The sequence below is a fragment of the Felis catus genome, chromosome A3 (assembly GCF_018350175.1).
Source record: "Felis catus isolate Fca126 chromosome A3, F.catus_Fca126_mat1.0, whole genome shotgun sequence".
NCBI lineage: Eukaryota > Metazoa > Chordata > Mammalia > Carnivora > Felidae > Felis > Felis catus.
The window spans coordinates 35723735-35747177 of record NC_058370.1 but is presented as its reverse complement, the minus strand read 5'-3'; the positions used below and the strand labels follow the sequence as shown (position 1 = coordinate 35747177).

General features: G+C 40.2%; 1 protein-coding gene across 7 annotated transcripts in view; it reads left to right on the top strand.

The window, feature by feature from the left end:
- The window catches only part of PAK5 (p21 (RAC1) activated kinase 5), a 320788-nt gene that overhangs the window by 15650 nt on the left and 281695 nt on the right, over positions 1–23443 (top strand). For 3 of the 7 annotated variants that reach the window (XM_023251461.2, XM_019826828.3, XM_045053877.1), the window contains exon 1: positions 16966–17458. The gene's annotated coding sequence lies outside the window, so the exon portion shown is untranslated. Of the gene's footprint in view, positions 1–2801; positions 3006–3403; positions 3422–13445; positions 14219–16113; positions 16261–16965; positions 17459–23443 lie in introns of those variants that run through there. The other 4 variants (XM_019826827.3, XM_023251462.2, XM_023251464.2 and 1 more) reach the window with 4 other exon arrangements.

Here is a 23443-nt window from a genome sequence, read left to right as displayed (position 1 = left end):
ATATGTGTGTGTGTGTGTGTGTGTAAGTGGAGACTGTCCTACTAATAAAAGATTCTAGCAGATGCCATTTCCAACTAAGATCCAAGTACTGATATGTATAATTGCAATGGAAATTTTTAAGAAAAAGCATTATGTAGTCAATATCTTTTCAAATGAAGAAAAGATGAAAAGAAAATGAAATTTTGTGCATAATTATTTTATCCTTTATGATTTATTTTATTTTTCAAGTTCCTCTTTAATATTCCAGCTAATGAAATTGAACTTCTATAACTCAGCACCAAAAAATCTGACTTCCAACTGCCAATACCTGTGATTTTTTTTTTCCTGAGTGCTTGATCTAGCAACAGAACTGTCTCTTTCTCTTTCTGAGGTTGGACAGGCTGGATTTGTTGGGAGAATTAACACACATACCCCCAACTCAGAGGCAGTTCGAATGACTGAAAGGAGACCATTTATAAATATACCAGGTGCTTTGTCCTACCAGGTAGATTCACTCAAAGGCATTTGTTCTATGCTGGTCCCTAGAGTTCCCCACCAGGATTAAGATCTGGTTATCCAGAGCAGTAACCTGCTTGATAGCATACCCTTTATTGGCTGCCTGCTTTTCTCTGCCTCTACTCTTCTTCTACCAGTGTTTTCTGGGTTCACATCCTAAATAAACGATTGCACATACATCCTTATCTCAGGGTCTGCTTCTAGGGTGCTGGAGCAAAGACATAATATTTGCATATTGTGTGAGTGGCTGTAAAAACATTTATGGCCAAGGGAATGAAATAAACAGGGACATGACATAAATTGCAAAGTAGACCTGGAGTATCTTTCGTCTTTCTTTCTTTTTCAGTCCTCAGTGGGAGAACAGAGCAAAGCTTTACAACAACCCTAAAAAAAAGACTGATTAGTAAAAAAAATGTGCTTGGAAAATAGAACCCTAAAACACTGGGTAGAGTATATTCCCATATCCTTTAAATAATTCAGATGAATTGGCTCAGGGTGAAAGCAAGCTACATTAATTTCTTTCAGAAGAGTGTAAACAGGAATCATTACGCTTATTATTTCCCCCCAATATCTACAAAGTGCCCAAATACATAGCAGTTAATTAATAAATATTTGTCGAGTAAAAATGTGGTAGAGAGGGAATTGGAGTAAAGTTAGCAGATCAAATACTCTACTAGGGATAGAAGGGCATACCACAGAGTCAGAGAAGATACATATTAGCAATACATAGCCAATGAAGGACTCCAATCCAGAGTATGCAGAATATTATAGATCAAATATAAAAGCACAACCCCACAGAAAAAAAATAGTGAGGAAGTTCTTCATGTGTTATATCTAATTGGTTAATAAACATGTGACAATGTGCTCAACTCTATTAGTCACCAGAATGATGCAAATTAAAACCATTATGCCATACCAGATCTTCTCACTAGATTGGTTTAAAGTGAAAAGAGAGACAATGCCAAGTATTGGTGAAGATGTGGAGTAGTTGGGATTCTAATACACTGCTGCTGGATGGAGAAATTGGTACAACTGGTTTGGAAAAGTTCTCTGGCGATATTTACCGAAGCTCAACACACACATTCCCGATGATGCAACATCTCCACCCCTGCATATATAACTAACTGAAGTGCACACACATGTTCACAAAAGGCATGTATCAAAATACACATAGCAACAATACTGATAATAACCCCAAATTTAGAACAACCCAGATGTCTATCTACTGAGGCATGAAAACATAGGTTGTGGTATAGTCAATGGATTATCATTCTACAGCAATCAAAATGAGTGAACTATAATTGCAAACACTATATGCATGAGTCTCACAAACAGAATATTTGGATGAAAGAAGCCAGATATAAAAGAATACAGACTGTGTGATACCAAACATACATAGTTCAAAAACAGGCAATATTACCTTATGCTATTAAAAGTTGGTATGGTAGTTATTCTTGGGGGACATACTGAATTTAAGGGGCAAGAGAGGGACTTCGGAGGTGTTAGTTGTCTCAGTGTTCCCAAGACCATCCGCTAGTTTGGAAATCTACTGGAAGGACTAATATGATTCAGCATAAAGTTAGTGTCATGGCTTAAGATTTATTCCAGCAAAGGATACAGTGAAGGAATAACAGAAAAAGTATATACACAGTAAAACCTAGGATTGTAAGTAACTTGTTCTGCAAGTGTTCCACAAGATGAGCAAACATTTCTTTTTTTTTTTTTTAACATTTATTTTTTATTTTTGGGACAGAGAGAGACAGAGCATGAACGGGGGAGGGGCAGAGAGAGAGGGAGACACAGAATCGGAAACAGGCTCCAGGCTCCGAGCCATCAGCCCAGAGCCCGACGTGGGGCTCGAACTCCCGGACCGCAAGATCGTGACCTGGCTGAAGTCAGACGCTTAACCGACTGCGCCACCCAGGCGCCCCAATGAGCAAACATTTCTAATAAATTTTAACTTGATAAATGAGCGATGTCTTGTAATACGAATAGTATATGAGGCTGAATGTCACATGATCACAACTGAGCCAATTGTTCTTCTCTCTCTCTCTCTCTCTCTCTCCCTCTCTCTCTCTCTCTCTTGCTGCAGGATTGTGGGTGATCATCTCCCATGCTCAGATGCTTGGTCTCAGACCACGGTGTTTGGCAGAAATCAGTGATTTTCAGAACACTGGAAGGTGCCCACAACTGGCACCCGTGTATTTTTTGTCACTTCAAAGCACCTATGGACATTTTTTGCTTTTCCTTACAAGAGTAAGCTTAGGAATTCTTTGCTTCATTCTAGGTCAGGCTGTCTGCAGATAGAGACCCTTTCCTCTTCTGCCTTATTGCCAGTTACATTAAATGCAGCATATGACAAGAGTTTATTAATACTTCACTGTAGTCAACATCCATGTGAGCATGTACAATGGCCTCCATGCGGAAAAAGGTTGAAAAGAAAGGCGGTAAGAAGAAGGAGATGATTACAGTGGACGTTAAGAAGGGAATCATCAAGAAGTACGAACGAGGTATGCAAGTGGCTGAAATTGCAAGATTTTATAAGAAGTCCACATCTGCATCTCATCTGCAGAGGAGGAGGAGAAAGAGGCAGAGGAATCCCTCACTTCAAATGAGATTAGGGAGATGTGTAAAATGTGGGAAACAAGTGCAAACTTTGTGGAAAAGCACCACCCGAATAATAAGGCTGTAGCAGTGTGAGCAATGAATCTGTCGAACAATGCAATGCCACATTACTGTGAAATCCTCAAAAGGAGGCAAAAACAAGTGTCATTGGATAGATACCTTGTTAAATCTGCATGAAAAGAAAAAGATTCCTTTGAGAAAATAGATAGCAGTGATTCCGTTAGTGATAGTGAAAGTCGTCCTACATAATAACCCTCTTCTCTTTTGTCTCCCTGTCATGAAGCCATGAAGGTTTTCAAAGGTAAGTACAGGTTGGGGCGCCTGGGTGGCGCAGTCGGTTAAGCGTCTGACTTCAGCCAGGTCACGATCTCGCGGTCCAGGAGTTTGAGCCCCACATCGGGCTCTGGGCTGATGGCTCAGAGCCTGGAGCCTGTTTCTGATTCTGTGTCTCCCTCTCTCTCTGCCCCTCCCCCGTTCATGCTCTGTCTCTCTCTGTCCCAAAAATAAAAAAAATTAAAAAAAAGTTGAAAAAAAAATAAAAAAAAAGGTAAGTGCAGGTTAATTTGTTTATTTTTCTTTATATTTTATATTTTCTTTATTATTTTGTATTATATTACAGTAATTGTTATCATTTTTATATGAATATTTTTGGATTGTGGAACAAATCATCTGAGTTTCCATTATTTCTTTTTATTTTTTTAAAAAATGTTTATTTGTTTTTGACAGAGAGAGAGAGAGAGAGAGAGAGAGAGAGAGAGATCATGAGTGGGGGAGGGGCAGAGAAAGAGGGAGACACAGAATGTGAAACAGGCTCCGAGCTGTCAGCACAGAGCCCAACCTGGGGCTTTAACTCACGGACAGTGAGATCATGACCTGAACTGAAGTCAGACGCTCAACCGACTGAGCCACCCAGCGCCCCTGAGTTTCCATTATTTCTAATGGGGAAATTTGCTTTGATATACAAGTGTTTTGAATTACAAGCATGTTTCCATAATGAATTATGCAAACCAAGGTTTTACTGTATAGGCAAAGGCTAGAAGAGGTCAAATACACACTTTCTTGTATGCCCCCTGTAGGGAATGCATAGGTGTATCTTCTTTTCCCGTTGGGAATTGCAAAGACATGTGTGAGATTCTCATGCCTAGGAAAGTTGACTTGTATCTTGGAGTGCAAAGTTCTTAAATAGAATTGGTCACATCTCTGCCAAATGGTGTAAACCCCAAACCAGGCCCTGGGTGCACATCATGATCCTTGATGTTTACTTTAAACATGCTGGTAATCTGGTTCATCCTGGCTGAATGCTTTGGGCATGTAGACTAATATCTTTACCTAGTCAGTATGTGAACATTCCAGGAATTTAGTCTCCAGAGTTGACCAAAGGTCATTACCATGGCTTTAGAGATAAACAAGAACTGAATAAAACAGACCTGCTTCATTAACTCCTTCTGCTCATTAGTAATGTTATCTTTCTTGCTGTGGGAACTGATCATATGGGTATGTTTAGTTTGTACATACGTATGCATATTGTACTTCAAACATTAAAAAAAAATTAGTCCATAACCATCAGTTAGAGCTTGTTTGAGAAAATAAATACTTCTTTTCCATGTTCTTGTAAGATTACTGAAACTCTGGGAAGCTACCAAAATAACATTAGAAAACCATTGAATACCAAATACAAGAGTAACTCTAAATCTAAGAATTATTGAAGTAGATATCGAGATAATGAGGAAGTGAATTAAATACATGAGGTTGAGTTTCAGAATATGTATAAGTAGGTATGTGTAGTTAATTTTGCAAAAGAAAATATTGTATTTCATGTTTTGACTATTCTTCAATGTGTTTGAAGTGGTCAAAATAACTAAATTACAAACAAATTTTTGTTTCAGATATTCATGTGTGTGGGAAATTAATTGATTGTATAATCTGTTAAAAATTACCAAAAATGGGTTTTCAAATGTTTACTTAGTATGTTTTTCATTTTAAAATTAAGTATTGATATATATGTGTAGTAGATCTGAATTATGGTTCCATTATGGTTTATTAATTATACGACTTCAGGCAAACCCTCTAAACTTTATCTGCCTTATCTTTGCAATAAAGGGGGGAAAGATCTTCAATGATATAGTCTATGGGATTCTTCTAGCAGTACAAGTCAGTAAGTTACTGTTTCAATACCATTGACTGATCCAACAAATGCTTTGTGTATCTATGACCAAGGCACCAGGTTAATTGATGTGGGAAAATGAAATGCTGGAAAACAAAGGATTGCTGTTTCCAAGGAGTTCAGTTGATGAGCAGAGCATACCCATAACACACCTCCCAGCAAGGGGATGAGGCAGGAGTGAGACTGGGGAATCAAGAAAGAACCTATGGAATCAGGTAGCACCTGAAAAGGCACTTTTATGGGCCAGTAGATTCCAATTTAAAAAGAAAGAGTAAGCAGCTTATGTCTGGGGAACATTTAACAGATTCTATTGTGAAAATGCTCAGTTGAAAAGAAACCAGTCTGTTCTTGTTGGTCTAAGGATTAAGAAATGCATATGGACAAATGGGGCAGTAAAGAAAGATTGGTACTAAATCATGAAAGGCCTTAACTTCCATGAAATGAAATTTGTAGGCAAAGAGGACTAGGAAGGCTTTTAGGATGAGAAAGAATGTCATTAGCTCTCATTTTAGATCCATGATACCCCAATGTCACAGGTTGGTTTCTCCAAGAAGCAGACTCAGACTCTGAGACAGAGATTAGTGTTTGGGATGTGTATTAAGGAGATAATATGTAAGGACAGAAAGGAGGGAAGCAAGAGTGGGAAGAGTGGGAAGTGGGAAGGTGAGAGTAATGGAGACCCAACAGTAGCCCTGGCCAACCCCAGAGGGAGCTCTAAAGCTAGAGTGGCCCATCAGAGTTGTTCAGGTCTCGATATCTCCACATTGGTCTGTCATTGCAAGTGGGCAGCCTAACGGGGACTGTGACCTCTCTGTAGTTGAGCCCATCCATGAACGTGCTTAGTATTGAAAATCATCTGCCAACCATACTTCTGGGGGCTTCCTTGAATGGGGAGCTGGATGGCACATCATGCATCCACTCCATCACATTTGTGCTTTATAACCAATCACTCAGGGGCCTGTAGAGACCTATGTTTCACTCTGAATTGGTAGATATGGAATAAAACCAGACAGTTTTGTTTTGTTTTGTTTTGTTTTTTCATTCCCTTTCATTTCATTTTTGTTTTTGAGAGAGAGAGTGAGAGAGAGAGAGAGAGAGAGCAGGAGAGTGGGAGTGAGGCAGAGGGAGAGGGAGAGAGAGAATCTTAAGCAGGCTCCACACCCAGTGCAGAGCTGATATGGAGCTGGATCACAGGATTGTGAGATCATGACCTGAGTGGAAATCAAGAACCAGGTGCTTGGGGCACCTGGGTGACTCCGTAGATTGAGTGTCTGACTCTTGATTTCCGCTTAGGTCATGATCTCACGATTCATGGGTTTGAGCCCAGGAGTTGTTTGCAATCCTGTCTTTCTCTCTCTGCCCCTTCCCCACTGGCTCCCTATCTCTCTCTCAAAATAAATAAGCATTAAAAAAAAAAGTTATATGCTAAACCGACTGAGCCACCCAGGCACCTCAACACTTTTATTTTAAATAAACTTCCTTGATGATTTTGATGCACAGAAATTTGATCATTATTCTTTTAGAAATTCATTCAAAACCCTTGAGTAAAGACTGGACCAGGTCTAAGTCCTTTGCTTGTTGGGCATCACTCCTGTCTTAAGTATCTTTCTTTGCTACTCATGACAACTCCATGAGGGAAGCAGAACTCACATCTGTGAGTTCTGTGTTTTGCAGGTAAGGAAACTGGTTTAGAAAGCTTCAGTGACATACCCAAGGTCAAACAGCTGTTAAATATTACTGAGGCTCATACTTGTCCATTTTGCTTTAAGCTTCCCCTGCCCCCCCCCCTTATCTTTTCTCGCTATCACCCTCTCTCATACATTTAAAATTTACTTGTGTATTAGTCATATTGTTCTTAAAACGAAATGAAGGCCCTCATTATCCTTAGAAATTTTTCTAATGTTATATTAGTGGTCCTTCTCATGAAAATAAAAGCTTGTCCCTGTCATGGTAATAATAGATTTCCCCCTACAGTTTATCCGGCATAGACAGTCACATGGTGCTGACTTTGATCTTGGCAATAGCTTTTCCTTTAACTCACAATACCAGATACTGAAAAGAAGCTGCAATGCTCTCTCATCTGTTTGCTCTGAATAAATCCCTCCTAGATCCTTACAAGACAGTCAGGTTTTCCAGAAAAAGGAAAGCCTATTAAAGTCCCCTCCTAGAGGCAACTGAAGCTTTATGTGGCATCAGTGAGGATGTATTTTAAATAAAAAAGCAAGTTAAAATGAAGGTGGGATGGTTTTAAGGGGCAAAGAATCTGCTTGTTTGTTTGTTTGTTTGTTTTTGTTTTTGGTATTAGCATGTGGTACCTCCTTCAAATCTCTGATCTACTCTCTGATCCTGTCTAGACCACTAGGTCACTGCAAAGCAAAGAGAGGTGGCCAATAATCCCTCCAAAAGAATCCATGCTGCTCTCCACGCTGACAGCTTTGCTAAATGACAGGGAGCTGTAATCTTTCAGCACCCAGGCATGGCCCAGGGACCATGACTAAGTTGTTGTAGATATGCTGCTGGTGGATGAGGTTGTACGTTATTTTCCACCCTTCAACCTCAATATTAAACAATGGCTTATAAAGGCATTAAGGGATAGTCTTTACATTGTGGTTGTTGATGATGATGTTTGTCTTACAGAAAAAAAGTGGCGTTGATATTCATCGGCATGCTGGGATTTTAGCAAGATAGAAGCAATTATGCACACTTGTGTATGAGCAATTTACACAAGCAAAGCCCTTAATTGCTTGGCTGGCAAGCCTTCTACTTTCTGAGTGTATATAATATATAAGCAGTGAATATTTTAATTTTCAAAATCTGGCGTCTCGTTTAGAATTCTTAAACTTGTTCTGGAGCAAAATTCAACCTAAATCATTCAAAGGATTTTATACAAATTTTGCTGAAATCCATGACCTTAAAGGTACACGGGTTTCCCTTTCAGAAAGAGGATAGCGCTCACTAAATTAAGCAGAGTAATTTACTGTTGCTTAAGGCCACTGGCACTTACAGCTCAATCCCACAGAACTTCAGCTGTACTTTTTCACCAATAAAAATCCATCTTTTCTCCACTGACTTATAATGCCACCATTATTATAAATGAAATTCTCATATAGATTTGTGTTTATTTCTGGACTCTTCTGTTGCTGTTCATGTATTTCATGTGCAGATATCAAAATATTTTCATTTCTGTTTCCTTCAGGCCAGAAAAAAAAGGACCCCTATGAGTATTTGTCAGTGTAGATGCCTCTGTCCTCATGGAATCATGCTCCATTTGCCTTCTCCAGCACTGTTCCTGCTCTTCCTCATATCATCTCTCCAGTTACTCATCTTCTTTTGTAGCCACTTGGTCCATCTACTGCTTTCACAGTGGTGTTTGCCTGAGTTCCATTCTTTGACCACTCCCACTCAATATAGTGTTCTCAACTGTATTGTGTTGAGATCTGGCATTGAATTGACACCCCAAATGGTATGCCATCCATCCTTCCTTTCTGAGCCTCATATTTGCTCTTCTTACTGACCTCTTGATATGAGTCCTGGAGGGTTCTCAGCCCTTTCAATCTCAATCCATTAAAAAAGTTGAGCCACATGGCCTCCGCTCCAAACCCATTCTTTGTTTTGCACTATCTCAGCCAATAGCACCACCATCCAGGAAGTTATCCTAGTCAATTGCCTGGAAATCATTTTGATTCCTTTTTACCCCATATCACCTACATCCATTTGGATACAACATCCTTCTGCTTCTACCTTTTTAGTGTTTATTTAATCTCTTTCCTTTTTTCCCTCTCCTACTTCCACTGCCGTTTTTGAGCCTTTGATAATTCCTCTCAGAAGCTACACAAATAGCTCCCTACAGAGTCTGGCTCTATTCCAAGGCATTGCTGGGAGAACCATATTTTATTTATTTTATTTTATTTTATTTTAATTTTATTGTTTAAAAAAATATTATGTTTATTTATTTTTGAGAGAGAGAGACAGTGTGTGAGTAGGGGATGGGCACAGAGAGAGGGAGACATAGAATCCGAAGCAGGCTCTAGGCTCTGAGCTCTCAGCACAGAGCCTGACGTGGCACTGGACCTCATCAACCGTGAGATCATGACCTGAGCCAAAGTCAGATGCTTAACCAACTGACCCACCCAGGTGCCTGGGGAAAATGGTGTTTTAAAGATGCAAACATAATTACGTCATCTGCTTTGTTTCATTTTGTTTTTATTGTGGTATAATATACACAACATAAAACCAGTTTAATCATTTTTAAGTGTGCAGTTCAGTGGCATTAAGTATACTTATCTTCTTTTGCATCCATAACCAGTATCCACATCTGGAACTTTTTTCTTACCCCACACAGGAATAACTACCTGTCCCATTCCTTACCTTAGCTCTGCTAAATACTATTCTACTTTCTGTCTCTGTGAATTTAGCTGTTGTATATACCTCATTTAAGTGGAACCACACACTGTTTGTCCTTTTGTGTCAAATGTCTTCATTCAACATTTGCATAATGTCTTCAAAGTTCATCCATATTGTAGCATGCGTGTATCCACATTTCATTCCTTTTCAAAAGAAAATATTCTATTGTGAGTATATATCATATTAGTTTTTCCATTCATCTGTTAGTGGATGTTTTGTTTTCACCTCTTGACTATAAGCCATGCTGTTGTGATTATTGATGTAAAAATATCTGTTTAAGTCCCTGTTTTCAATTATTTGGGTGTAGATCCAGAAGTGGAATTGCAGGATTCTATGGTAATTCTATGTTCAATTTTCTTAAGAACTGCCATACTATTTTCCACAGTGGCTGAACCATTTTATATTTCCATCAGCAGTGCACAAGGTTCCCAATTTCTCCATGTCCTTGCCAACATATGTTCTCTGTATTTTTTATACACACATGAAATTATTTATTTATTTATTTATTTATTTATTTATTGCCATCCTAATGGGTGTGAGATAGCATCTCACTCAGGTTTTGATTTGCATTTCCCTGACTGAGATAATGAGCTTCTTTTCATGTACTTATTGGCCATTGTATATCTTTTTTGGACATATATCTACTCAGGTATTCCTATGTTGTCTTGTAAAAGTTTTATAGCTTTTAGCTCTTATATTTACCTTTTTGACCCATTTTAATTTAATTTCTGTATATGGTGGAAGGTAAGCATCCAACTTGATTCTTTTGTAAGTAGATATCCAGTTTCCCCAACACCATTTGAAAAGACTGTTCTTTCCCCCTTAAATGATCTTGGCATCTATGTCAAAAATCATTTGACCATATATGTGAGGGTTTATTTCCAGGTTCTCTATTCTATTCCATTGGTCTTTATATCGGTCTTTATGCCAGTACCACACTCTTTTGGTTACTGCAACTTTGTAGGAAGTTTTGAAATCAGGAAGTGTGAGTCCTCCAGCTTTGTTCTTCTTTTTAAAGATTGTTTTGACTGTTTGGGTCCTCTGAGATTCCATATGAAATTTAGGATAAATTTTAGCATAGTTTTTATACCAGGGTAACACTGGCTTCATAAAATAAGTTAGGGATTGCTTTCTACTCTTCTATTTTCTAAAGGAGATTGTGTGAAAGAGGTGTTAACTCTTCTCTTATATTTGGTAGTTTCTCCAATGAAACCATCTGGATCTGGAGATTTCTTTCAGGAGAGCTTTTTAATTATGAATTCAATTTTTGTTAATGGTTATATTCATAAAATATTGATTTTTTTGAAAACTATTCTGATTATGTATTTCATCTTAGTTGAGTTTTTGGTAGTGTGTGGTTCTGAGATATTGTCCATTTCTTTTAAGTTGTTGAATTTATGAACATAAAGATGTTCAAAGCATTTGTTTATTATCCTTTTAATGGTTGTAGAATCTGTAGTTATATCTCTTCTTTCATTCATGATACTGGTGATTTGTGTTCTCTCTTTGCTTTTGTCTAAATGAATCATTTTAATCCAGGTTGATTTTAAATATCTATTTTCATTCAATTTGTATATTCTGTAATGTTTTACTGTATCACAAAAGGTATTATATTTTGAAATTTTTTGAAAAGACTGATGACTTATTTTTGAAATACATACATTCATTATTAAAAATTTCAAGCAATTCTGGGGTGCCTGGGTGGCTCAGTCAGCTGACCATCGGACTCTTGATTTCAGCTCAGGTCATGATTCCGGGGTTGTGAGATTGAGTCCTGAGTTGGACTTCATGCTGAGCAGGGAGCCTTCTTGGGATCTCATTCTCAATCTCTTTCTATCTCTCCCTCGACCCTGCTTGAGTGTTTGCTCTCTAAAATAATTTTTTTTAAAAAAAGGAAAAAAAATTCAAGCAATTCTAAAAAATGTAAAAAAGACAGTAAACAATCAACCAATCTTTCTATCAGAAATATTCCTTGATTTATAATATTCCACAAATCTTCCTATAGAGAGAGAAATAGAAGTGTAAGGTTATAATTAAAATAAACTAAAAGGCATGATTTTTCATATATGGGTGGTATCATACGTGTAATTTTAAAACTAAATTATATTTAATCTTACTAAAATTAAATTTAAAAATAAAAGGAAAAAAGCTAAGATGTTCCTGCAGTGTTTTCTAAATGTCAGAAAAAAAATGTTAATTTCACAGAAAAATGTTATTTTCATAAGAGAAATTTTCTAAGCTATTCCTTTAAAGATAAGAAAAAAAGACTAAAAAAGTATATATGAAGCATATATAACTATACACTTCAACATGAATAATATCCATTGACTTCTTGCCAAGGAAAATGAGGAAACTATTGTACTTAAACCTCCTCATAACTCCTTTCTACCTTCAGAATTTAGTAAATTTCACAAAAATATTAATATGGTCAAGGTTTACAATATTTATGTTCTATTTTAAAGCTCCCAAACACATAATTTTTAGTCTCAAATTTATTTAAAAATAGGTATAATGATTATTATCACATTTGACCATAGCTCCACCATTCTTGAGAATTTTTACTTTTTTATTTTTAAGTAGGCTTCACACCCAGTGCGGAGCACTGGGGCCAGACCCTGAGATCAAGACCTGAGCTGAGAGCAAGAGTGAGGTGCTTCACCAACTGAGTCACTCAGGCGTCCCTTTAGATTTAGATCTGTTTTTTTTTTTTTTTTAATTTATCTCTTGGGTGAATTTCATGATCAAAAAGAATTTTGTTTAAAGGTTTACATGCACTATATATCTTGATCCATTGAGAACAATTAACTACTGACTTGAAAAGCTAAAGAATAGCCTGGCTAGGCAAAATAGACACCCTTGGGTCACTGTTTCTTTTTCTCAGAACATTCCCCCAGGCACTGTATGATGCTGTGAAGCAATCTAAAGACTTTTCTCTTCCTTGTATGTAAATTGTCTTTTATGCCTGGATGCACCACGGATTACTTGTCTTTGAAATTCTATAACTTCATCAGAGTACATTTCAAATGTATCCTTTTGTTCAGAAGACTTAAGACTCCTTATTCCAGGAAATTAGCTTCTATTATATCTTTGATTAATTTTTCTATTTCATTTTATTCTGCTTTTCGTTTTCTGGTTTTTCATAGCATAGGTTGTAAAAAGTGGTTTATATGCTAGTAAATGAAAACAAGTAAACAAAAACCTTTGATTTGTACTGTTTATCAATTTATGTGCAGTAAAAACTCCCACGATGGTGGATTTCAAGCTATCAGTGTTGTTACTATAAATGAAATTAGGAGCTCTTGCAAGCTGGTGCAAGCCTATATGTGTACATGTGTTGGATCTCCTTTGTTTGACTTCCATATAACTTTCCTATGATTGGTTTTATACTTTTTTTTTTTTAGTAGCTAAGTTCTGTCTGTCACAGGGTTTCAGTTGTGTTTAGTCTCATTTCCTGTTCTTTTACCTCTTGAATGCCTTAATGACTTCCTTCCCCAAGCCCTGAAACTCTGCCAGGGTCCCTTTCATTTCTGGTCATGTTGTTTCTTCTTTAAATCCTTGTATTGCTTCAAAAAATTTTTTTTGTTAGATCATATAATCTTTAATTTTTTAGAATGTTGGAGAATTTTTTTAATGTTTATTTATTTATTTTGAGAGAGAGAGAGAGAGCATATGAGCAGGGGAGGGCCAGAGAGAGAGAGAGAATCAAGCAGGCTCCATGCCTTGCGGGGCTCAATCCCAAGATGGTGAGATCATGGCCTGAGCTGAAATCAGGAGTCAGACGCTTAACTGACTGACCCACCCAGGCGCCTCTGGAGAAATTTTTATCTGATCTTGCTGTTTCCTGAGGGTTAATCTCCTTCAGGTGAACATTTCTCTTATGCTTTTTGTTTATATTCCTTGAGACATTCATTTCTACCCCCTGTTCTCCCTCCACTGTTATCTAAGCATGTGTCCTGTCTCTTTCTGGAGTCTATGCTGGTTCCATTATAACTGTGATTCCTCTTTGAGGGATTCCAGCTATTACTGATGAATGGCATAGATGACAATGGAGAGTAAGCTGGGGTAGTCTGAACCTAGATTCCAGGGTGTGGTCTCAAATATCCCTCTCAACCAATCTACCAAGTTCTGTAACCCTCAGGCACATCTTCTCACAGTTTTTTGTATTAATAAGGTTGGTTGAGATTAGTTTCTCATGAAATAGTCACTAGTAGGTAGCTTTGTTATATAAAAAAATACACATTTCTAGTGAATATTTAACTGCTCTTTCCCCCTCCAAAATTACAAAGTACAAATACAGACTCTGACAGTGGATAAAATCATGTCTTAAATGTTAGAGAATGAATACATGTCAGCACAAGAGATCATAGTTAATAAGTTCATATACAAAAAAAATGTGTGGAGCCAGATACCTAAATAGAAAGTGTACTGTTGGTTTGTAAACTCAGGAGCTTCCCGGATGAAATCTGAAACTGGCCCCCATACACAGAGGGCAAGGAGAGAATGAAGAAGGAGGCCATTCCAGAACAGCAGGTGGCAATCTTTTTTTTAATTTTTATTTTTTGTTAAATTTTAATGTTTATTTTTGAGAGGTGGGGGAGGGGCAGAGAGACACAGAATCTGAAGCAGGCTCCAGGCTCTGAGCTGTCAGCAGAGTCCGATGTGGGGCTCCAACTCGCCAACCATGAGACCATGAGCTGAGCCGAAATTGGACGTTTAACCAACTGAGCCACACAGGTGCCCTGTCATGTGGCAATCTTAATAAGCAAGGGGATTTACAGGTATGGCTTATCTTAGCCCAAGATGATCAGATCTCCACTCCTACCCATCAGAATCTTAGAAGTTTACAGAGGTATTACCTAGGTTAAATCACATATTCAGCAGATGGACCCAACAGTGTGTTACCCTCTAAGGTTGTGTCGTTGAAACTGGCTCTTACTGTGGGAATCGTGGGCTGAATGTACCTTCCAAGGACAGGGGAGGGGGTGAGGAGTCTCTGCCCAGGTCCAGATTGTGGGTCAGTCAGAAGTCAAATCCTCTTGATGACCTCCTCCAACAACTCCCAATTACTAATTATATGTTATTTTCCAAATTTTAAATACTGAGCCATGGGGAAAGTCTATTATTTGTTTAAAAATAAAGGTTTTGAATCCCTCTGACAAATTGGTACAGTCCTACCTTGTATATTCAAAAGTGATGTCTTTGATAAATGTATTAGTGTGATGGACAAAGTAATGTTTTGCTCAGATCCCCCTTAAGTGAGGGACCTGTTACCCCAGCTGCAGGAACTACTGCTGGCAGATGGCCTTCAGTGGTTTTCTCCTTTAGGGACTGCCTCAGCTTCAGAGGGCTGCCTTCTTTCAAGTTCATGCCCCTTCCAATGCAGCCAAATGATTAATATTAGTATATAAAGGACTGGACAACTCATACCAACTCGAGACAACTCTGAAGGGTCATCCTAGCTCCAGAGATCCCTGGAGGGCTGGCCAAGACTGTCACCAGCCTACAGCCTAACTTGACTTCTACCTCTGTCTACTCCTACTTCCTGTATCTCCCAGTCACATGTGTTGGTCTTTAATGAACACCCAGCCTGCTAAACTCTCAATAAATGACATTATATAAAAAGAAACTCTCTAGGTCTTGATGCACTGCAGTATGTACAGAAATAGTATTATTATTCACTTATAAAGTTTAGCTTGCATAACTCCTAAATGAATTTGAGGCAACTAACAATAATCATAGTATTCAACCAATTGAAACAACTATGCAAATGCAAGCTTTGTGTTTAACAGGTGAGACTTTTTTCCTGTGATTGAAGTTCAGTATTTCCAAGCAAAATCCTAATGGCTACCAATCACAAATAAACTACAACTCTATAAAATTATTTTCTAGCTTTTGCACTTGTGCAAGCACACATACAAGAAGGTCAAAAATCGAAACTTTATGCAAATAATCGAGTGGTAGGTGGCTAGTTATGGCTACGTGTGTGGCTTAGACAATAAAGAGGTAGACTTAGAGACTACTACTCCTTTAAACAGAAAAACAAAGCATGATATACCAGGACATATTTCTCCTTTATACATGGGAGTACTGAGAGAGAAAAGTAACTATCCGTCTATCCTATGGTTCCTGTTTTGATACAGCAGCTAATACATTGAGGGTCCTGAATGAATGGAAAACAAGCAAGAGAGAAATGATATTTTACTATTAACTATAAAACTGTTTACGAGTTACTGAGTATAATAGAATACTGATAGATATAAACCCTTATTTTGAATCTGCTATGCAGTTATGGAATCAGATACCGTATCACCAGCTCATGAAAATATTTTTGAGGCAGCTAAAAACAGACAAGGGTAGAACTTCTTCATTTCCAAGGTTGAAAACTCATAACTGGTTTTTGTTAATGTCTCTCTCTCTCACTACAGCATGAGCAGTGAATATTATTGACAGTGCTGGAGACGCCGGAGGTTGGGAAGAGAGTGGACAACTAGGGGATTTAATATGAACCACGAGATATCATCGCAAGCTTCAGCCCAAACATCACTCATCAGAAAGCCCTGTGTCATCCCTTGGTATATAAACATACTACTCTTATTATAATCTGTCAGTCTTCTTAATTGGGCAAGCCTGGCTTTACCATCGCATGTATAATACATTGGACACTTGGTTGTCCAGTCTGAGTTTTTAGCCCAGCTCAGGAGAGGCAGGGGACAGCCAAGGGAGGCTGGTTCAGACTTGAGTAGAGCAGCTCAAGTAGCAACTAGTTTGCTAGCCAACCAGCAAAACGAGCACGGAGAGGTCGAGGAACCCATGTTCCCCTAAGCCAGTTTCGGATGGGTGTTCAGAGCCCAGCCCTAGCGTGATGTCTTCCAGGGCAGCACAGCAACCCGGGGGGGGGGGGGGGAGTGGGGGAATCTTCCCTTACTAGCCGCCACATAATCTGTAGGCAGGAGGGACGTCTGTGGATGATACAGACCGTTTCTGGGCTGGCTAATTGAAGGATGGCCACACAGAGGTCACAGACTGGGGCTCCTCTAGATCCTTGCTACTCCGTGTGGTCAGAGGACCAGTGGCAACATCACTTGGGATAGCCTGCAGAATCTCAGGCACCTGTCTGGACCAACTGAACCCGTATTTGCATTTTAATCCTACCGCACATTTAAGTTTGAGAAACACAGGTCCAGGTGGTAGCAAGGAGGCTTGCGGAAGGATCTGCCTCTCAGCCCCGCCCCCTCCCCCGTCTTTGCTCTCCGCCGGAGCAAAGCTCAGCCCCACATTGGTCTTGCACATTTCTGCGAACCACGGGTGTGTGCGGAAGGGGCGTGCAGGAGGTACCCCGGCACGAGCAGAGGGCAACTGGGTGACTGGATTGGCAAAGGGCTGCTTTCTCTGGCTCGGGGCTCCTCAGCGTGTAGACACTCCCCCGACCCTTCCCCCCCACCCGCCTCCCGCAGCTGCTACTGCCTGCCTCCCGCCGGCTGCCGCGAAAACCCGGAACAGCTGCGTGCGCTCGTGGAAAGTCCTCCTAGGGGCGAAGCCGGGCAGCTGGGCATGCTCAGTAGCTGGGGGAGGCTTGGGTGGAGAGTAGAAAGCCGCGGCTCTGCCTCCCACCCCCTCCCTCTGGCCCCCGCCCCCCTTGCCCCTACCCAGCCCGTAGTAGTTGCCCGGCGTGCGCCCGCGGAGACCAGGAACATGGCGCTCCGAGCGGTGTAGCAGCCGCGGAGGAGAAGCGGAGGAGGCGCCGCCGCTGCGCTGACAGCCAGCCACCAGGTAGGCAGGCGCGCCTGGCGGGGCTGCCTGGGTGGGTAGCGGCGCGGGGAGGGGCGCTAGCGTGGATGCGCACGGCTGGGACCCCGGGCATCTCGCTTCGCCGGCAGGATGCGAAGGGGATATCTGACAGCGCGCAATTGTGCATCGCCTAGGAGATGCCAGAGACTGGGGACCGGCTGGCTGGAGGGCAGGGATTCGGGGACCGCCCCCACCCCCCATGCGCTGCCACCCAGCCTGGGCTCTCTACGGGTCAAATAAAGGATAGTTCCTCTCTGCTGGGCGAGAGGGCGCGGGGGGAGATCCCCGGATACCAGTTCTGGGAGTGCGCTGGTCCCCCGGACGGCTCGCAAGCCCAGCACCGGTTCTTTGTGTGTACAGCCACGCACGCCCAAGGGGGTGCCACGGTGCCTGCTTCTCCCTGGGAGTGTTGCACATATTGCCAGGGCAGGATTTCCGTATGGTTTTTGTCTCTTGGCAGGTGTGGACTGGAAGATGTAATAGCAGAGGCTTTATGGGGATGTGTTTTCCTTTGTTACTTGCCTTGGTGTGTGTGTGTGCGTGTGCGTGTGTGTGCGCGCGTGGTGGGTTGTAATGGAGAGAGAGAGAGAACTTCTGCTCGTGGGCACGGGTGTGGGCAGAGCGTGGAAGAGGATCTCGGCTCCAAACTTGTAAAAATCGCGTGTGATGCCGGGCCTCCTGGAGGGTTAACTTGAAAAGTCCAGAGATCATCTGTGCCCGGTTTGGAGCAGAGGCGTGTTCGCCCCTCTTGAACCCATGTGTGTGTATCTGGAGCTTTAAACATGGGATGTGAGTCGCTTCAACATTAGATAGCAGTTAAGGGAATGTGAAGCATTTGGGGCTATCTGTGGTGGTCTTTTTTTTTTTTTTTTTTAAAGGTCAAATTAATAAATAGAGAAGTTGGCAGCAAGCCCAAGGAAAGTGTCATTGTTAATAGCTGATGACAGCTTCGAAGGCTAAATACACTTTTGGGGAAATCAGGAAACCTGGCATTCCACAGGGTTCTACCAAGAAATAGCCATAGGGTCTTAAGGAACTCCCAAAATCTCTTAGAACTCCCGTTTTCTCTTCTGGGGTTTGGAGGTATGTAGACCCCCTCTCTCTTACCTGAGTCCAGATGGACACGACTCTTGAAAAGCCCCTCCCACACCAGAATTCCTATGAAACTGACACTCCAGAATAACAGCTGTGCCACCTTATACTTGCATATCTGTTATATTCAGCAGCACAACTCCCTGAGTTAGGGAGGGAAGGCAAATTTAGAATACGCTTTTATTTTTTACTCCAAGGATGGACATCTGTGACTATGAAGTTTAGAGACACTTTCCTCCGTACTTAGAGTATTTATTCTTATGGTCTCCTTAGGTGGCAAGAATGAGTCAGTAGCATCAAAACGAAATGGGGAGTGCTTGAGGAAAATGCATTTAAGTAAATTAAAGCTGTAAATGTCCAATCTGACAGTAATACCTTGACTTAGAATACATATGTGCAAAGCAGAAGCATTGCTAATGGAAGCAATATTGTTGATGGAAGTTTATTGAAAGCATTGGTCTTAGAATACAATTTTTGTGTTCCTCTGGGACTAGGTACAGATTGATTATAGTAGGTGTCTGCAAGTTGGTATTTTGTTAATAAATGTGAGTTTTAATTTCAGGCATTGAAAACCTAATTTGTCAGCCCCTCTCCTTTACTTCATCAGAGTTTGTTTCAGCACTGCAGGTGTGAGTGGCAGGTGTTCTGGGTTGTGGTATCATTTTGGTGATGAGACAGCTGAGTTTGAGCTCTGCCTCTGCCATTATTAGCTTTGTGATCTTGGGCAAGTTATTTAACTTTGTGGAGCCTCAGTTTCCTCCCCTGTAAAACAATCCTGGGAATAGAAAGACTTGTCTAAGTGGGAGAGTGTGTGGACTACTGGTAACATAAACCAACCAGGAAAATGGTGGGGACATTGGAAGAGGAAGGGAAATGGATATTTATCAACCTATACTATGTGCTCTGTGTTACGCTAGTCAAGCCCAAATAAGTGATCTAACACTTCAACTATCAGTTTCTTAGGGCTGCCATAAAACAAATGGCCAAAAATGAGGTAGCTCAAAACAAAATTTATTCTCTCACAGTGCTGGAGGCTGAAAGTCCATAATCAAGGTGTAGACAGGTCTGTGCTCCGGCTGAAGCCTCTAGGGGAGGATCGTTTCTTGCCTTTTTCTAGCTCTGGTGGCCCCAGGTGATCCTTGGCTTGTGACAACATAACTCCAATTTCCTGCCTCCATCCTCATGTGGCAAAGTTCCCCCTTCTTATAAGGACACCATTCATACTGAATTAAGGTCCACTGTAATTCAGTATGACCTCATCTCGATTATATCTGCAAAGACCCTATTTCCAAATAAGGTTCACATTTGTAGGTTCTGGTTAGGTGTGAATTTGGGGGAGACACTATTCAGCCCAGTATGCCAGCATCCCTATGATCTGTGTTTAATGACATGATTATTTCTGCATATGAGCAGAAGGTAAAGATAGAGTATTGTGGGTTCAGAAAATACTTTAAAAGTTATTTAATACAGCTGACATATTTGTGGCTTCCCAAACATGGTAGGGAAGAGCAGCATTTAGAGATACTAGACAAATGTCACTAATCTGGAAACCCAGATAATCTAGGATCTCAGTCTTCCACAGGTAATCTGCCTGACGTGCCCTGTCCCAAAAGGGTTTGTTAATGTCGCCTTCCTCTCTTTTGCTACCCGACCAACACAATGCAAACAAACAACAGAAAATCAAATTAAACAAGCAAAATAACAAAAGTGACAGAAACACCCCAATATTAACACCTTTCTAATTTTTCTAATTTTTGTAGAAGACACCACTGTACATGGAATTGCTTTAGCCAGAAACTCAAGAATCATCTTTTGACACCTTAATTCCTTGTGCCCTCCATATCCAAAACCATCACAAAATTTTATAAATTTCTCCATGTATCTCTCGGTAGATTCTCCCTTCCATCTGTACCACACCACACTATCAATGCTCAAGTTGTCTTCCCCGTACTGGATCACTGGCATAACTTTCTAGCAAGACCCGTGGCTCCTTGCTTGGCTCTTCCAATCATTCTTCTAGAATAGATAGGATCATGTCAATTCCTTGCATAAAATGCCTCTACATACCTGAGGTGGGTTCCAGAGACTGAGCCTTGGGCACTTGGCCAGCCTCATCTTGGGCATCTCCTTCTCTCGCTGCTGTTACACTGACCTCCTGTCTGTTGAATTTCCCAAGAACTTCCCCTACACCTTGCTGGTACAAACTGTACTTGTCCTTTGGGCCTCCTTGATCTCCCTTCCCCAGCAGCCCAATTCTCTTATCAGCCTTTTAATTTTCTTCCATAGCACTTACCTCAATTTGCAGTTTCCTATTCATTTGTTTGACTATTGAATGTCTGTGAACTCCGTGATGGCCATTTGCTTTGTGTCTTGCATGTAGAAGATGATCAACAATGGCAAATGAGTGAAGGAATGAAAACTCTCATAGCATTTTTCTGTGCCAACTTAAAGATCTGATTTTTTAGAAACTTTTTTTTTCCCCACTAACTTGTATAAAAAGAGCAATTGAGAAACTCGTTCTGACTGGAAAAGAGGAGTATTCTTGGCTTTAACAAATGCATCTTCTAAGAATTGGTTTTAAGCGAGCAGTTAAGAATTGAGTCAAAATATTTTCTGCCAACTGAGGTCTTTGTAAAAACCTATCAGTCAGCAAACATTTCACAAAGCAAACATTTCACAAATATCTATTGGACATTTGTATTTGTCATGGTAGGCCCTAGAGGGGACAATGGAGAACTAGACTTTTAGCCTTCTAGAGATTAAAAATAAACAGTAAATAATAATTGCAGTAATATTTATTGGGCTTCTGTTCTATGCCAGGTTCTCCTCCGTCCCTGTCCCTACTGGTTACTATAGATAGCCCTCCAGTCTCTCCTAGTAACACAGAATCCAAATCAAATGCACAACAAATACTTCATGAGCTAATAATTAGTAGGTGCTTTTATCCCGATCTTTTAAAATAGGAAACTTCTGCTTATGGGGGGTGGGGGGAAGGAATCTGCTCATATACAGAAGAGCTTGCAACTGCTTTGTGAATATAGCCAGGTGGGTCCTGTTCTACTTTGCAGAGCATCAGCCTGTTGTCTCTGGGGTTAAAATAAGAGACAAGTTGCTCTTTATACAGGAGCGAGTTCCTGGTGTGTTTGTCTTCCACAGTTGTCAAAATTCTTAACTGGCAGTTGAATTGTTTTATTCTGTTTAATCCAAGTGAGAAGTAACGTAATGTCTCATTCAGGGCACTTTTGGGTAGTCCTGAAAAGCAAGACTCAGTACCCCAGGAAAATGAATGTGGTGGAATGCAGGAATACAGGATTATATTTGGATTTCTTGGATGGCCTCAATTTCCTGTAATTTCATTTCATGAATGGTAATTTTTTTAAAAGCAAATAAAAACATTTAATGCACTTTTTTTAAAAAAAAGTTTATTTTTGAAAAAGAGAGGGGGGGGTGGGAGGGGCAGAGAGGAGAGAAAGAATCCCAAGCAGGCTTTGTGCTGTCAGTGCAGTGCCCCACATTGGCTGAACTCATGAAGCCTGAGTTCATGACATGAGCTGAAATCAAGAGGCAGATACTTAACAGACTGAGCCACCCAGGTGCCCCTTAATGCATATGTTTGAGTATAACTTTTCACCTAAGTGACAGAAATCAGACATTGTGTCTTGATTTCGTTTAAAAGTGATGGATACACAGGGGTGCCTGGGTGGCTGAGTCGGTTGAGTGTCCAACTTTGGCTCAGGTCATGATCTCGGTCAGTGGGTTCGAGTTTCTTGTCAGGCTCTGTGCTGAGAGCTTGGAGCCTAGAGCCTGCTTCAGATTTTGTCTCTCCCTCTTCCCCTCTCACACTCTGTCTCTCTTGCTCTCGAAAATAAATAAACATTAAAAATTTTGAAATAAAGTGATAGATACACAATTGAGTCTAAAGGAACTAATAAAATATTTCAGTAAGGTGGTTAGTTATAATGTACACATTTAAAAATCAAGCTAGGGCACCTGGGTGGTTCAGTTGATTAAGCATTTGACTCTTGATTTCAGCTCAGGTCGTGATCTCCTAATTAGTGGGATCGAGCCCAGAGTCGGGATCCTAGCTGACTATTGAGCCTGCCTGGAATTCTCTATCTCCTGCTCTCTCTGTTCCTCCCCTGCTGGCATGCAGTCTCTTTGTCAGAATAAATAAACTTAAAAAAAAAAAATTAATGGCGACCCCAAAGTGCCAGTATTTACCAGCTAAGAAATGCAATAGAAAATGATTTTGCTCATGAATCCACAAAAATATAAATTTACCTAAGAAGAATAGAAAATGTACATAACATACTTGGGAATAATAAGAAATGTCTAAAAACTTGTGTAGAAAGCTGTAAAATTTTACCCAAACACATAAACACATGAAAACATGCCTTATTCTTGGGGTAGAAAGATGGATATTCTGAAATGACTGTTTTTCCACAATCAATTATATAATTTTATTGCTTTGGGGTTTGGGAAAATTTGACAAAATGATTCTAACATCAATCCAGAAGAATTACTGTGTGATTATACTCAAGAAAATCTTGCTGAAGAATATATGTGGGAGTGGATTGCCCTTACAGAAATAAAAATAAATCTGGTCATCGAACTCCATTGGAGCCATGTAGTACTGATGTGAGAATCAATAGATATAGCTCACTGGAATAGCATAGCCTGGAAGCCATCTCAGGTAGTTTCTGGAAACAAGTGCAATGGATAAAGCATTTTGAAAAGCGAGAAGCATTAGACAAAATCAAGAAGCTACACCAAATAGGTAGAAAACTTTGAACTAAGACCCTCTTTATATGACTCACTAGACTAAATTCCAAATATATTGGAAAGTTTATCGGTCAGGTGAGAAACAAAGCTAGA